Consider the following 16,037-nt stretch of genomic DNA (forward strand, 5'->3'; position numbering starts at 1 on the left):
GAGATGACAGTTGAAATCTCCGACTATAATAATGAATTTATCTATTTCTTCTCTCAGTTATATCAGTTAGCGTGCCATAGAATTTGAAGCTTTGTTTTGAGGCATATATATGGTATTGATGTATATTTTCAATAAAATATGAAATAGCCCTCTTTATCTTTGCTAATTGTCTAAAAGCTGACATTTTCTAATACTAACAATCACTCCACTTTTTATATAGTTCATGTAAGTATATCCTTTCCCGAATTTTACTTTTAACCTATCTGTATCTTTATATTTAAAGATTTATTTCATTAGGCAGCATATCATTAGGTTTGGCTTTATACCAGTCTCTCTCTCTGCCTTTTAATTGCAATATTCACCTTTTACATTTTATGTAACAATATGATTACCATTTTGCAATGTATTATCTATTTATTCTTTTTGTCATTATCCCTTATTTTCTTTTTCCTTCTTGATTGTGTACTTTTCAACATTCAGTATATGTCCACTGTTGGATTATTAGTTTACATGCTTTTTTTTTCCTCACAGTTGATCTAAAGCTTAAAATATGTATTATTTATTTCTGATAGTAAATATTACCTTCAAATAATATTACAGTCCTTCACTTTTAATGTAACGACCCTCTTCCACTTCATCTTTCCATCATTTGCACTGGTTTTTAGGCCTTTAACTTCTATATATTTTACAACCACAAATATCTTTGCTTTTATTTTTGCTTCAAAAAAATCAAGCATCTTGTAATTTTTAAAAACTGTTTATAAAACCTTTAATATTTCCATTTACAGCATTTTAAAATTATATGTTTTGGATTCAACTTTCTACCTGGTATTATTTTTATTACTTTCTTTTTAATATTTTTTGTAGTACAGATTTACTGGCAATGAATTCTGTTTTCCTTTTTATGCAACAATCTTTAATTCTTAAACTTTGAAAAATAATTTCAACATTCTGGATATAGATTTGTTGGTTGACAGTTATGATTGTTTTAAGGGGCGGGTTAACAAATGTTTTTCTACTGTCCCTTGATGTATATTGTTTCTGATGAGATATCTTTAACCAAACTCATTTTTATTCCCCTATATCTAATATATCACACTCTCTTATTGCTTTCAAGATTTTTCTCTTCATAATTTTTCCTATCAATTTGATTATTATGTAATCTGTGGATTTTTCTGGACTTTTTATGCACACAGTCATGGGAAGAAAATGACAGTTTGCTTCCTACTTTAACATTTTGATGTATTTATCTTTTTTCTTGCCTTATTACACTGTATAGGACCTCATTAAGGTGTTGAGTAGAATAATAATAGTTAACATTCTTCTCTCATTTCTAATCTCCTGAGGAAAGATTTAGATCAGAAGCCCACTGAGTCTGAACTACACAACCAGAGAGACAGAGAAATAAAGTCATGTGGTAAAGACATGGCCAACAATTAGTAAGGAAAAAACAAGAATATCTTTCCTCATTAAAAAAGAAAAAAGAAAAAAGAAACAAAACTAGGAATAATAATCTTATAATAGACAGTGGGCAATACAGACACCTCAAACTACTCATCAATTACAGTCTACCTGTATTATAATAGAAAATTGACAGAGTAATCATCTAGTCCAACATCCTCATAAAATCTTAACATTTCCTCTCCAACATATCTCATAAGTTGACATGAAAGATTCCCTTGAGCACTTCCAGGGATAAGAAGCTACATTTTATTTTTAGACCTTTTTGTTAGAAAAGTATACATCAAATAATTACAAAATCTGCATGTGTTCTTTCTTATCCAAATATATAGTTTTTCCTAGCACTCCTTCAACTACATGTATTACTTACAAGTAGGTTTGGTTGAGTGAAAAAATCAGCATGGGGGATGTGGAAGGAGGAAGTGGTGTAAACAAAATAGAACTTGAGGTTTCCCTCAAATAAATATATGGACAGGTGATCCAAAGTTGATATGGTGTCCCAGGATATAAGGAACTCAATATCCTTATTTCTCATCATTCTATCAAGCATGACCCAGTGGTCCAAATAGCAGCGTCTAGAACTGAGGCAGTGAGCTTGAAGAAAAATTAACACTTCACATATGTTATATCATAAGGAAACTTCCCAGAGGCTGCCACATGACATTTGGCTTAGATCCCACTGGCCAAAACATAGTCACCTGGCATACCCAACTGCAAAGGAGCTTGGGAGATGTTGTAAGCATTTATTTTGTAATATTTCCCACATGGCAAACATTGCTCTTGACTCCAGTGATCCATTGTTATGATCATACATCTATTCTCTCTTCCCTCCTATTGCCTGTTCCTCTAGTTCTACCACTGCTGACTAACCAACCCCTCTATGGGCCATAGCTGCTGAATTCTCCTAGTATCTATTGCCTCATGATTTCTGTACTTCATTTTCTCTCTGGAGCTCTGTTAATATTAATATAATACCTTTCCTTATATGCCTTAGATTGGAACTAAGAAAGTGGATTTTGATTGTTTTATAAAATTATCACACTCTCCATTTTACAGTTTAGAACGCCCCACCTAGGCAAAACTCTCAGGTGAGTTTATACCCCAGTCTCCTGGCCAGCCAGAGAGGGCTACATTACAGATTGAATTCAAATTAAAATTTCTTTAGACCATAAAAATTGTTTTATATTCCACATGTACTACAAAGGATATATTAAGAAGTACGTGTAGTGTGGGTTTTGTTTCATTTTCTAGACCACAGGTAATCTCCCTAATAGTTTTAGCATAGAAAATTGAAAGGAAAAAGACACTAATTTCAGCCTGTCAGAAGTCACTAGCCAGATGTTGTAAAAAGAACCACTAATGAAAGGTCTCCCTGGAGATCTTGAAAGTTTCTTTATATTCAACCTAATGCTCTTAAAAAGAATATCACATTTCATTTACATACAAGGCATGTGAGTTAAATTAAAAGGTTTGAAAAATACCCTTCTCGGAATTAAAATCTAAGTGATTGGTTTTGAAGTTTACCTACTTTCTTAAAAGACATTCACTTCCCTCTGCCATAAACTGAGTATTTTTCCCCAATTTGACTTGATGCCATTCAACCTTTTTAATTAGACCTAGAGTTGGATGTTCAGTTTAGGTGAAGCTGAGTCAACAGTCACGCTTTAAGTCTGTTGGGGTATAGGAAGCAAGCAATTAAACTAGAAGTAAATTTAAAAGGTAAAATAAATGTTCTTTTTGTTCAGAAATCAGGAGGAGGGAAAAGACAAAATAATTAAATATTTTAGTTGGTGGACCTCACAAAAATCAGTGGTCAGTTATTTTCCATGTACTCGATTCAATAAATAATCTATGGATATAATCTGGAGAAAATTGAATTTAAGAAGAAGCAATATATTCAATTTGTTTTAAATAGGCCTGGCATCATCACAACTTTATCTCCACAAGTAATTCAACAGGTTTTTTTCCCCCAGTTTTTTCTAAAACCAACTATTTGCAGTTACAGTTTTCATTCTGAACCCATTGCCTGCAGAAACGCACTTCCTGGTTATTCATAGCAAAATGATTCCTTTCCCCACCCCCCTCTGATTCTGATCTGATGAGGTAACTTTGAACAGTTGTGTGCATAACTCATTTTCTTCACTGCTGGGAAAACATGAGTTGCGTGGGGGGAGGGGAGAAAATACTGTTTTAAAAAAACTCACCACTCAGTCTGCTGCAAGTTCATATGTTAAAGGAAAATGACACAAAATTAAAATTTTCTTCCACCTTTTGCTCACCTTCATTTCACAGAAAAGGGGTAAATTCAGCTAATTGCTATGATAAATATGACTTTAGAAGACTGCTATATCCATACAGAAATATGGGAGAAGAAATATTGGAGACTCTATAAATACAAAGAAAATTACAGTCAGTGGGGCTGCAGGAGGTAGAGACCTGGAAGCTGAAATCAGAGAAACAGCAACTTTTGTGAGAACATCTGAGAATAAAGTATTCATTACTTGACTTGGATGACTTTTACATTCAGGCAGGCAGGTTCTGGTAACATGTTGAAAATAATCTTTCCTGGTTTCTATATTTTTCCTTTTCTTGGATCCTAAAATGAGCTGAGGTATAGAAAGAAAAATAAAACAACAGTAATTAGGATATTCAATAGGAATTACCTGAGCTGACAACTCCCACAGGGAAGGTGGCAAATGGCAGGGCAAAAGCCAGAAAGTTACATGGGCCTATGCAGAGTAAATTGACATGTTTGTGTCAGGCCTCTGCTCATCTCATTGAGGGAAAAATCACTGAGAACCCAGGAAAGTGTTTTACACATAAAAGTACATGTTTGTTTCTGTGAACACTTTTCTCCCTGTCTGTGAACCATTATACTCCCTATCCATCCTTCTTACCTTGCATGTCTGTCCTGTCACCCACCTGCTTGCTTATTTACTTTGGCCTTTTTCTCCACTTCACTGACTATTCTTCTCATCCTTTTATGTATCTCATCATCTTAGGTTTTCCATCTTGCCTGTGTACTTTGTGCTCTATAAATGTTTCAGTGCTTACAAGTAATACGAGGAGAGGGAGTGTCCTTGGACCTACCAAGTAATCTAATTCAGTATCTCTCATCTCCCCTGACTAAATGACATGTTTGCTGCCCCCTAACATTGTGGAATTACATGACTCCCAATCAGTGAAAATGAGCCCAGGCAACTGCAACTGCATGCAGTTTTTCATAAATTCTGAACAAATAAAGTTGAAAGATTTTTAAAAAATGTACATATCAGAAAGGGCCAAAGGAAAGTTAACTGTTGGTTTGTCTTCCTCTTAAAAGAGTATATTATGGATAGATAGATAGATAGATAGATAGATAGATAGATAAAATCAGAAGTGTCTGGATGCTGATGGTAACCACCTTAATCACCTCTTGTAATTACAGAAGTCAAACGTGACTTATAGTCATCTTTTGTTACCAGTATATTAAATATTTCAATTTTAATACAGCTTTCCTTTCTTAAAATCTGTATACATTTTTGGGGCATTATATATATATATATATATATATATATATATATATATATATATATACACACACACACACACACACATATGTATATATACATATATACACACATATATATGTGTGTGTGTGTATTTATTTATATATATAAAATTATTGCTAAGTTTTTCTCAATTCCTGTTTAAGAGGGTTTTCTGTAGCTTTGTTGTTTTCCTAGTATAACTTTCTACCTCTGTATAGTTTATTTCACTGAGCAGCAACACAGTGATTATAGACGGAGATTCTAAAATAAAGTTATGTTGGGCTAAAATATCCCCAAGCCTCTTTTTTTTTTTCTTTCCTAACAAAACAAAGCATTGCCACCACTTCTGCAAAGTAGTTTGTGAAGAAAAGATGGTAAAGGGGGTGAAAAATAGATGTGTGGGACTTCACACCAGGGCACGGCCTCAGTGTAAAGAACCTTTATTCATACTTGCAGTATAAACATTGCCTAGGAACCTCAGTGGACAGGATTATGTGTGTTAAGGGTACATACTAAATGTGAACACATGAAGATCATCCGAGTCCTGAGCAAAAGAAAATCAGTATTCAGAAAGTCAGAATTCCTTCTATTAAAATTATGGTTCCAAGTCGGGTTTCCAAAACCAATAATGTGCCACAAAATGTAATTAAATATTCCGGGGGGAGGAGGGTGTGGAATTGATGATCAAAAAGATTTTGGAAACACTGAGGTAAACAGATTTCTATTGTACAACTTCTTTGCACCCTTAATATATAAATATATTTTGAATCACCAAAAAGTGATAAAAATGCAACTTTCTCCAAGCGAATTGGACCCTGAAACTCTTTGATCAAAATAACATTAACACTGCCCAAAACACTTAGTGTCCCAAAGAACAGTTTGGAAAACACTGTATTTGAAGTTTTAAAGTCCTTGATATCAATGTCTTTATTGAACACTGTGTCTATTCATCAAAATGATGAATTAATATAAAAAGTAACTACCTACATATATAAAACTTAACTTTACCATCACTTTCTTAAAAGTATAATCAAATAAGTAAACAAATTTGTTATTGTGCACATGCATTCTGCAATACAATGTGATTATCACTTGAAGTTCATACTAACTTTGAAAATATATATCTTACTTTAGGTGGAAATTTTGCCTTTTTTTCCTGCATGCTTGTTTTCATAACAAAATGCAGTATGAACAATTAATTCATTAATTGTAAAGCATTTGCATCTTTTCCTTCCACCTCTCCTAATGCTTACAAAATATTTCAGAGATTTTTCTCAGTTCAGTGAATGGATAGAGTAGCCCAAAATGGAAAGACTGTTTTGTGCCCAAATATTTATTAAGAAGCCACTCAGATTATTGCTCATTCCATTTTTAAATTGGAGATTAAAAAGTCATTTGTGAGTAACAAGGGGCTTCTTTCTCATTTTTGATGACTGAGATGATTCCTTTATGCATTTTTCCTCCTTTACGGGCATCCAATCTGAATAGTCGGGATCTCTTTCAAATGTAGAACTCCTTTATAAGCATTGAAATTGCTGAAGCAGCTTATTCTTACACAATAAAGTTTACATATAGCATGTGTCATTCTGTAACCCTCATACTAATCCAAAATAAATAGAAATCATACATGAACTGAAATCTGACCTGTTTTGTGAAGCACTGCCCCACTGAAAGGCAGTGTTTTAAGACATTTCCAATTAAAATTAAGAAAATAATTCCTTTACCTTGAAAAGCATAGATAATTTTAGGAGTTTGGGAGACAGTTAAATTTTAAGCAAACAAAAATGTCCACATATGTTAGTTTTCACATTCTTAAAAATATAGATTTTTAATTCAATAGTCACTTGCTAATATCTGCAACTTTCTTTAAGGCTAAATAAAGGAGGAAGCCATCTTGTTTTCCACATCACTGGCTCCAGCATGCTATAGAAGATCACCATGACAACAGGAGCTGGTTTGCCTAGTGTGAAGACAACAGTGTAGGCCTCATTTCCTAAATGCATGTTTCTACTAAAGTTGAATCACCAATTAAAAGACTCCTTTCTGTCCGTGGGGACTTCAGAGATGCAAATAGTATTGGGAAGGCTGGCTGGTCAGCTGCTACACTTAGTAACTCCTCCTGACTAACCAAAATAAAATGACTGTGTTCAAAAATTTTAAAAAAGTTATTTCTGCATCTCACCAAATAGAAGTTAATTAATACTAAAGAAGTTAATTAATACTAAAAATCAAAGACTTGCTTGAAATTGTGAGTTATGATTCATGCTTTAACTTGTGATTACTCTTTAAATCCCTAAAAAAAGACTATTCTGAATGTATTTTTAAGCACCTTATTACAATATGAGTTATACAATAATACTGTTAACTCTTTGCTAATCAGTATGTGAATAACAAACACAGACTATAACAATGAAAATTACTATAGATATAAACATGTGTGATAATTACAGAACAGTAAGATTTAAATTTTGTTCTGAATATGTTCCTAAAGAGTGCTTTTATAATTTAAAGCTACAAAATATCAAATATTTTTTAAAGACCCAGGTTCATAAAAGAGAATTTTCTTGACATTTAAATGCTCAAACTATAAATGACATTAATGAGTTTTGATTTTAAGAAAAGACATATAGCGTTTACAGTGGGAAAATAAAGAACATAAAAAGTTTGACAAGAATTTTTGAATAAATATAATAATTTTTAAAATATAGATCAGTATTATTTTTTTGTGTAAAATGATAAATAATGTATACTATTCTATGAATTTCTCCTTTCTGAGTCAACTTGATAAATACATATTTCAGTTTTGACATTTTCCTATCCTTATTTACAAATGAAATACTAAAAATATTCCAGTTATGTTACTTAGTATTTTATGATTTTTATAGTAAGAAAAGAAAGATATAAGAAGTACAACAAAACGTATTTTTAAGTAAAATTACACATTTCCATTAATAAGCATATAATACAGACGTATGTTATTAAATGGTGCTATTAAGGTATTATGTGCACAAAATTAACAATACACAACAGCCAATTTCCTGCAACGTGTGTTTGTATATTTAACTGTTTCTTTGTATAGCTAATTAAATGTTTGTTGCAAAGTCTCATGGGAAGCTCATTTGCATATACCTTGTTATACTGGCTAAACACATTCTCACTAAGTATTGCCTGATGAATAGATATTTTACAAATGCTTGGCACACACTCAACAACAAACTATGGACACATGTCATTATTACTGTAGTTCATCAACACAACTCTCCATGGTTTTCTCTGCATAACTAGCCTCATTTAGGAATCACTCATTTGCTTATGAGTGGTAACTAGTGTAGCATTGCATTTTAATTTCAAAAGTTTAATTAAAATAGAAATTTGTTCTTTTTTTACTTATTTGAATATATATAGATATTTTAATGTGAGTTCACATGGAAGTCTGATTTTAGGAGAAAATGTCACCTCAGACAATAAATTGTCAAATTCAGATGTAAACTGAGATAAAAATGAACAACCAAAACTATTAACAATGTATCTTCTTCACAGTTACAGTGAGAATTATATGAGATAATTCATGTATATAAAATGACCATCGATAGTAGGTTTACGGTTAACATTAATTTCTTCTAATTTTATCTCTAGAATGAAGCATCTTATAATGACTTAAAAAAAAAAACAGTGGGTAACTTGTGAGATTAATTATTCTAAGAGACTCTTGAGATACATTGGTGTGGATATGAACAAAGGTTTTGGAGTGATCTTAGTTTTGTAGCCATGCAACATTGTAAAAGCAGAAGTCACATCACATGCATTCTTCCACTTATTATGAGTAATTGACAGGCTGATTAATAAGGCTTTAACACATTCACTTAAAATTTTTGCAGTCTAAATATCATTTTGCTATTTCTTTCACATATTTCTAACTGCTTTAAATATCTATCCTCACGGATGTTTTTAACATCTTCCAATTTAGAGTCATCTGTAAATTTAATTAAGAGCTTTTTCATCCCTTCTTGTAGCTCATTAAAAAGCATGATAATTTAAACCATGACAGACTCCTACTAGATCCCACGTTGTCTTGTCATGCAAAACACTTTACCTCACAAAGCACCAAATTTACCTATTACACTTTACAAACCACAGAAGTCATTCAGGTATTCCATTTGTGCTAATGGAAAGAACCCAGGGCATTTTTTGCTAAGAGACAAATAAAATTTATAGTTATGGTAGCCATAATTTTCATATAAGTTACATTAAATTAACTGGACTAAACTACAAGAGACAGTTAAATCAACAGCTTTATATACACATATATGTGTAAAACTTTTATATGTATGTATGTGAATAAATGTATATGAATATGTCAATGCCATATGTCAATGCAGATACTCAACTGCTCATATGAGTGGACTCTGAGTAATGGAATCTAGAGAGAGAAATTAAGGAGGACTTTCACATTGTATATATACATATATATAATTTTTACAATGAGTACAACTAACTTGTATATTTAAAAATCAAACATATACACGTATATATATGTATACATACATGTGTATATATATGTATATATACGTGTATTTATGTATATATGTTTGATTTTTAAATATACAAGTAAGTTGTATACATACATACATATATATACATATATATATATATTATAGAACATACCTGAATGATCTGCCCTCACCATCCCAAATGTGGTACTTAGGTACAAGTAACTTGAAGTCATTGAAAAGAGGTCACTTTTGTAAATGCAGGAGAATTATCTTTTTAAAATTTCAAATTTTGTTCACCTAGTCTATCAACAAGTCTATCTTGAGAATATATTACATGTGAGACATTTTGCTACATAGTACAAGGAATGCAGAGTTCATTCATCAAGAGGCAGTGTGGCTAGCGGTTAAGATGAAAGGCCATGGCTTTGAAAAGCAGTAGGTATGTGGCACAAGTTATTTGACATCTCTGAGCATCAGTTTCCTCAACTCACAAATGAGTATCATAATAGCACCTATCTCACAAGATCATTGTGAGAATTAAATGAGGTAATTTTGTAATTTTTGTAAAACCCTTAGAACAGTGCCTGGCACTAAGTACAGGCACTATGAATGTAGTATTTACTTTAGTTAATGTATTCAATACAAAGTTATTGAGAGATGGTCCCAGCTGCCTTAAATCCTTTTGGAACAAGAAAAGTTAATAAGCAAGTACTATAGACTGAATATCTGTGTCCTCCCAAAATTTATATGTTAAAACCTAACCCCCAAAATGTAGAGTTGGGGTGTACGGGAGGTGCTTAAATCATGAGAGTGAACCCCTCATGAATGGCATTAGTGCCCTTATAAAAGAAACCACGGAGGGCTTTCTTACACTTTCCTCCATGTGAAGACAGAGAGAGAAGACAGCCATCCATGAAACAGGAAGCAGACCCTCACCAGAATACGCTGGAGCCTTTACTTGGACTTCCAGCCTCCAGAACTCTAAGGAATAAATTCCTGTTGTAAGCCACCCAATCTATGGCATTCTCTTACAGCAGTCTAAACGAATGAAGACAGCAAACCACTAATCCAATAAAATATAAACAAACAAACAAATAAACAAGAGCAGCTGAATGAATTGTAACAAGTGGTCTCTTGATGTAGTTTATTTCTAGTTAAGTGGAGAAACAAAACAAGCCAGTCGTGTGACACAGTGTGCTGCACTACAGGATCCTGTGAATGGAGCCATGTGGACATAGAGGCAAGAGATTAGTTCTACCTGTGAAGGCAGAGAAAGTTTCAGAAAGGATATGTTACTCTTGCTGAAGTCTAAAATAAGAATATAAGGCAAAGGCCTTGAAAACCATGTTAAGCCAGGCCTTTTCATGCATACTTTTTCTCATGTGTATAGGTTTAAGTCCAAATTGATCAGTCTTGGAATGAAATATGCTACACAGTTGGCTCCAAATTATCTTTCCAGTCACATCTTTTTCATTCCACTTTAACATCCATTAAAATTTCCCACTCTATCCCCATAATCTCTCTTCAACAGTGGTAGGGACAGATGTGCCTTAGAATTCAGAATTTTTCAGATTATCAAAAGGTAATTCAATACCTAACTTTAGATTATCAGAGGTCTGGGGTAATACCATATGATCAAACATATCAATATATCTGCAAAAAACAAAATTATTCATCTCATGCCAGTTCATGTGAGGTTCTCCTGACAAGTGAGATCAGATTAGATCAAAGTCAATACCAAAAAAGTTAAGGAAAACGTTTGTTCATGGAACTTCCTGGACTTTGGAATTGTGTATAAGGGATTGTTGATCTCTGTCACTCAAATATGCCATGCTCTCCCTCCGTAAAATCTTTGTTACTAGTGCCCCTCTGTCTTCCAATCAATTCATCTTTCAAGGCCCAACTCCACATCATCTCAATGAAGATACTCTATGACAACCATGAGACATCTCTGGGTCTCATTTGTATTTTGTAAATCATTTTCTGATTGTTTCGATGACATTATACCCTAATTATTTATTTCAATGTGTGTCACTACCTCTTAACTGTAAGCTTTCAAGGTCAGGAATTTTGTCTTATTCATTTTAGTATCCTCTGTTCATAATATAGCACCTGGCATGTGGTAGATGCTCACTATTAGTAGTGGAACAGAGTGAACTTATAATAATTTAGAAATATATCACAAATATACAAGTATACAAAATCTGTCATCAAGCTTTAAGTAATAGAAGTCTTATGAGTGGTTCAGACTAAAGGTCATAGGAAAACAATCAGAAAAAAGTTTTGTTCTGGATAGATAGATGATAGATAGATAGATAGATAGATAGATAGATAGATAGATAGATAGATAGATAGATAGTATGTAGGAGATGGTAACTAAAGAAATACATTTATGAAGGAAATCAAGGCTCCAAAAGCATATTAAGGAAGAAGTTCAGATGAGCTAGAGGAAACAATTCATGACTGGAACAAACAGGTGATAAAACTACAAACGGAGGATGCTACTAAATTGAAGAGAAGTAGGAACTCTGTATCAGCACAGTCTGTTTTCATTCTATAGCACATTGGACACCACTAGTTTTATGCTTCTGTACTGGAAAGGGGAATGAAATTGGGCAATAAATCCTTCTACTCTGATGTGTTATGTTTTGGTAGGAAAACAATGTATACAGACTAATAAGCAAAACAATTTTAGGTGGATGGTTGATGAAGGAAATCATTGCTCATTTCTGCACACTGAACCATGGAAAACAAATACAGGTAAGTTGATTTGACTGTGAGGCAGTAAAATCAATGAAAAAAGAGGTTAATAGTTTTCTAGAGAAAAAAAGGGGATAATTGATGGGTGAATTTTCAAAATGCTTTAGTACGTTATTCTAACTCGAGGAGGAAAAGCTATATTTGCCAATTTGCTGAAAATGAAGAAGGTAAAGAACTTTCAAACCTAAGGGGAGAAGAAATATGCAACTTTGCAAAATTTTCATTGGTGACTCTGGTTACAAAATATTTTTTTAAAAAGGAAAGTACATGGTGTTTTGTAGGATCACACTAAATATTAAAATTTCTGTTATATAATGTATGACTTGTTTTCCAAAATACATTATCTCTAATGTTAGTGGTTTCCTTTTACTAGGTTAGTAAAAATTTATATTTCCAGGATGACAGATCTGAGAGCAGGGCTGGACACATCTATGGTATGATTTTGATGAGTCCATCATAGAAATCTCTCTCATTCCAACATCAGTTTCTGGCCTATCATGGAAACTAAGTATCGACCATGAGAGATGACTCCATTGGGTCTTGGAGGGTTTCCATTTACTGAGTTTTTTATTCAAATGCAAATATTCTCCAAAATGTAATCCTTTAAATCCACATCAACTGTGATATTTTAGCACCCATTCATTCATAGCCAGTTGCAAAGTTGAAGGTAGAGAATATATGGGTATTTCATCTAAAATTAAGCGAGAGGTAAAAAGAGAGGTGCTGTGATGAGGGGTAGGAAAGAGGCAGACAAACCACTATGTTTAAACACATGCATACATGGAAGTGCATTCCTGAAATGCCAATTCCCCTTCCCTTCTTGCAGTACCTGGTGTCACAGCAAACAGAGTTGACCCTCAGTTAATCATAAAATGGAATAAACCAGGAGCCTGGATCCCTCAACCATGCCTGCCAGTTCCACTATCACCATGCCTGACCCTATTGACATTTGATTTGGTCCCTTTTAGAAACTATTTTATATTCTTAGGCAACACTTTAAGGGATGATACGTGGGACCTCTTATTAAAAACCATATACTACACTTACAAAAAATTATTTGTAGCTAAAACAGTACTAAACATCTAAAGGGAGTCAAATATATGATGATGGAAGGAAAACTGGCTCTGGGTAGTGAGCACACAATGTGATATATAGATGACATATTATAAAATTGTACACTTGAAACCTACGTAATTTTACTATTACCAACCCGATAAATTTAATTTTAAAAATTCTATAAGCAAATGTTTGCATTAAATTAGTGGAGGTGGTGTCTAGAAGTAATAACACCAATAGGTTAGGGATCCATTAAACTCTTAGCCCTATCCACATTAGCATGAACTTTATTATAATCTAACTACTTTTCAATTAGGTATTTAGTTCATATTAATGAAACTGCCTTAAATCCTGTTTGATACCAAGAGGAATAAAAATAAATAAATCTTGCTTTATAAAATTTAATTGAAGGGGAGAGGGGGAAAAAAATGGCGGCGTGAGGTGAGCCTCTGTAACGCTCCCCTGGAATTTACAACGAATCGGACAACAATAACTCCACAAAGGACTCCTTGCACAGCAGACAGGCAAGACGAAGAGGCCCACTACTGAATTCACCTCCAGGTGGGTGAATCGCGCGAGCGGGAGAGGAGGGAGAGGAGAAGTGCGGAGACGGAGCCACGCGGGCGCAGGACACAGACCTAGCTCAGTGCTCGGAGCCCGCTGCTCCCGGATCTTCCGCAGCTGCGGGAGGGGGAAGGACTCGGACTGCTAGGGTTCCGCTTGCAGCCAGCAGGGCTGGGGGGGCAGCATATGGCACGGATGAACCCAACGTTCCCCGCAGCAAAGACTGAGGGAAAAGAGCTAGGGTCGGTGGTTTGGGCCCTCACTGCCGGGCGAAGGGCAGAGGCCTTAGGCACAGAGACTGGCCGCCCCTTCCCTACCCTCCCAGGGCTCGCCCCGCCCCCACCTGCCCGGTGCTAGAAGCGATAAAGTAGCAGTGTCAGATCAAAGGACAGGATATTTGCTGCTCTGAGAACTGTGGACCGCAGACACAGATTCGCAGCTCAACTAGTTCAGGCAAAGGGGAGGGAGCTGTGGAGGCAGGACTGGCTGTGGTGGTGGTCGCCGCCATTGCTCTGGGCCACCTCTCACAACTCACCCCGCCCCTGGCCCCACCTATCTGGGCGGATCCCTGCAGGAGTAAACAGACCTGCTGAAACATACCGGCTCTGAATCTGGTGCAGAAAGAGCTTTGGAACTCCAAAAGCTCTTCGCATACCTATCAACCTGTTGCAGAAGACACTCCTGTAGATGTCTAGGAAGAGAAATAGTAAATCAGTGATTGCCATGAATAACCAAGGCAACAAGATAGCTCAGAAAGAAAGTGAAAAGTCTCCAGAAAAGGAACTTAGAGATATTTGTGATTTAAATGACAGAGAATTCAAGATTGCAATTCTGAAAAAACTGAACGAGATGCAAGAAAACACAGAAAGGCAGTTTAATGAACTCAGAAACACAACCAAAGAACACCATGAGCATTTTACAAAAGAGATTGAAATCTTAAAAAAGAACCTAATAGAATTTCTGGAGATTAAGAACTCAATAGAAGAAATTAACAATAAAATATCCAGCTTAGGTAGTAGAGTTGACCAGATGGAGGAAAGAATCAGTGACATCGAAGATAGGAACCTGGAATTTACACAGATGGAAGAAAAAAGAGACTTGAGCCTTAAAAGAAATGAAAGAACTCTACAAGACCTTTCTGACTCCATCAGAAAGAGCAATATAAGAATAATGGGCATACCAGAGGGAGAAGAAAGACGGAAGGGAACAGAAAATATATTCAAACAAATCGTCGATGAGAACTTCCCAAACTTGTGGAAAGAACTGGATCCTCGAATCCAAGAAGCAAATAGAACACCTAATTACCTCAATCCCAACAGGCCTTCACCAAGGCACATTGTATTGAAGCTGTCTAAAATCAATGACAAAGAAAGAATCCTCAAGGCAGCCAGGGAAAAGAAGACGGTAACTTACAAAGGAAAGCCCATTAGATTATCATCAGATTTTTCAGCAGAAACTCTACAAGCTAGGAGGGAATGGAACCAAATATTCAAACTATTGAAAGAGAGAAATCATGAGCCAAGAATAATATATCCAGCAAAGATCTCCTTTAGATATGAAGGAGGAATAAAGACCTTTCCAGACATCCAGAAGCTGAGGGAATTTTCTAATACACGACCTGCACTACAAGAAATACTAAAGGAGGCTATTAGACCACCATCAACAGGGACAACTTGTGGCAACCGAAACATAAAAAGGGGGAGCGTAAAGGCCTGAACTGGAATATGGGAATAGAGAAAGTAAGCGTACTGAAGAAACTGGAATACTCTAAATATCAAACTTTCTTTTACATAAACTCAAGGGTAACCACTCAAAAAACATCCAAATCTGAAATATATACTGTAATAAAAGAAGAAACAGAGGGAAACATCATAGAATACCACCACACAGAAATAACAGACAACAACAAAAAGGCAAAGAAACAATGGAGACACAGCCTTACTAGAAAACTAAAGACAGAATGGCAGGAAATCCTCACATATCAATAATCACCCTAAATGTAAATGGACTGAACTCACCAATAAAGAGACACAGAGTAGCAGATTGGATCAAAAAATTAAACCCAACCATACATATGCTGTCTACAAGAGACACATCTAAGCTACAAGGACAAGCATAGACTCAAAGAGAAAGGGTGGAAATTGACACTCCAAGCAAGTGGTACCCAGAGAAA

The sequence above is a fragment of the Rhinolophus hipposideros genome, assembly GCF_964194185.1.
Source record: "Rhinolophus hipposideros genome assembly, chromosome: 3".
Classification (NCBI taxonomy): Eukaryota; Metazoa; Chordata; class Mammalia; order Chiroptera; family Rhinolophidae; genus Rhinolophus; species Rhinolophus hipposideros.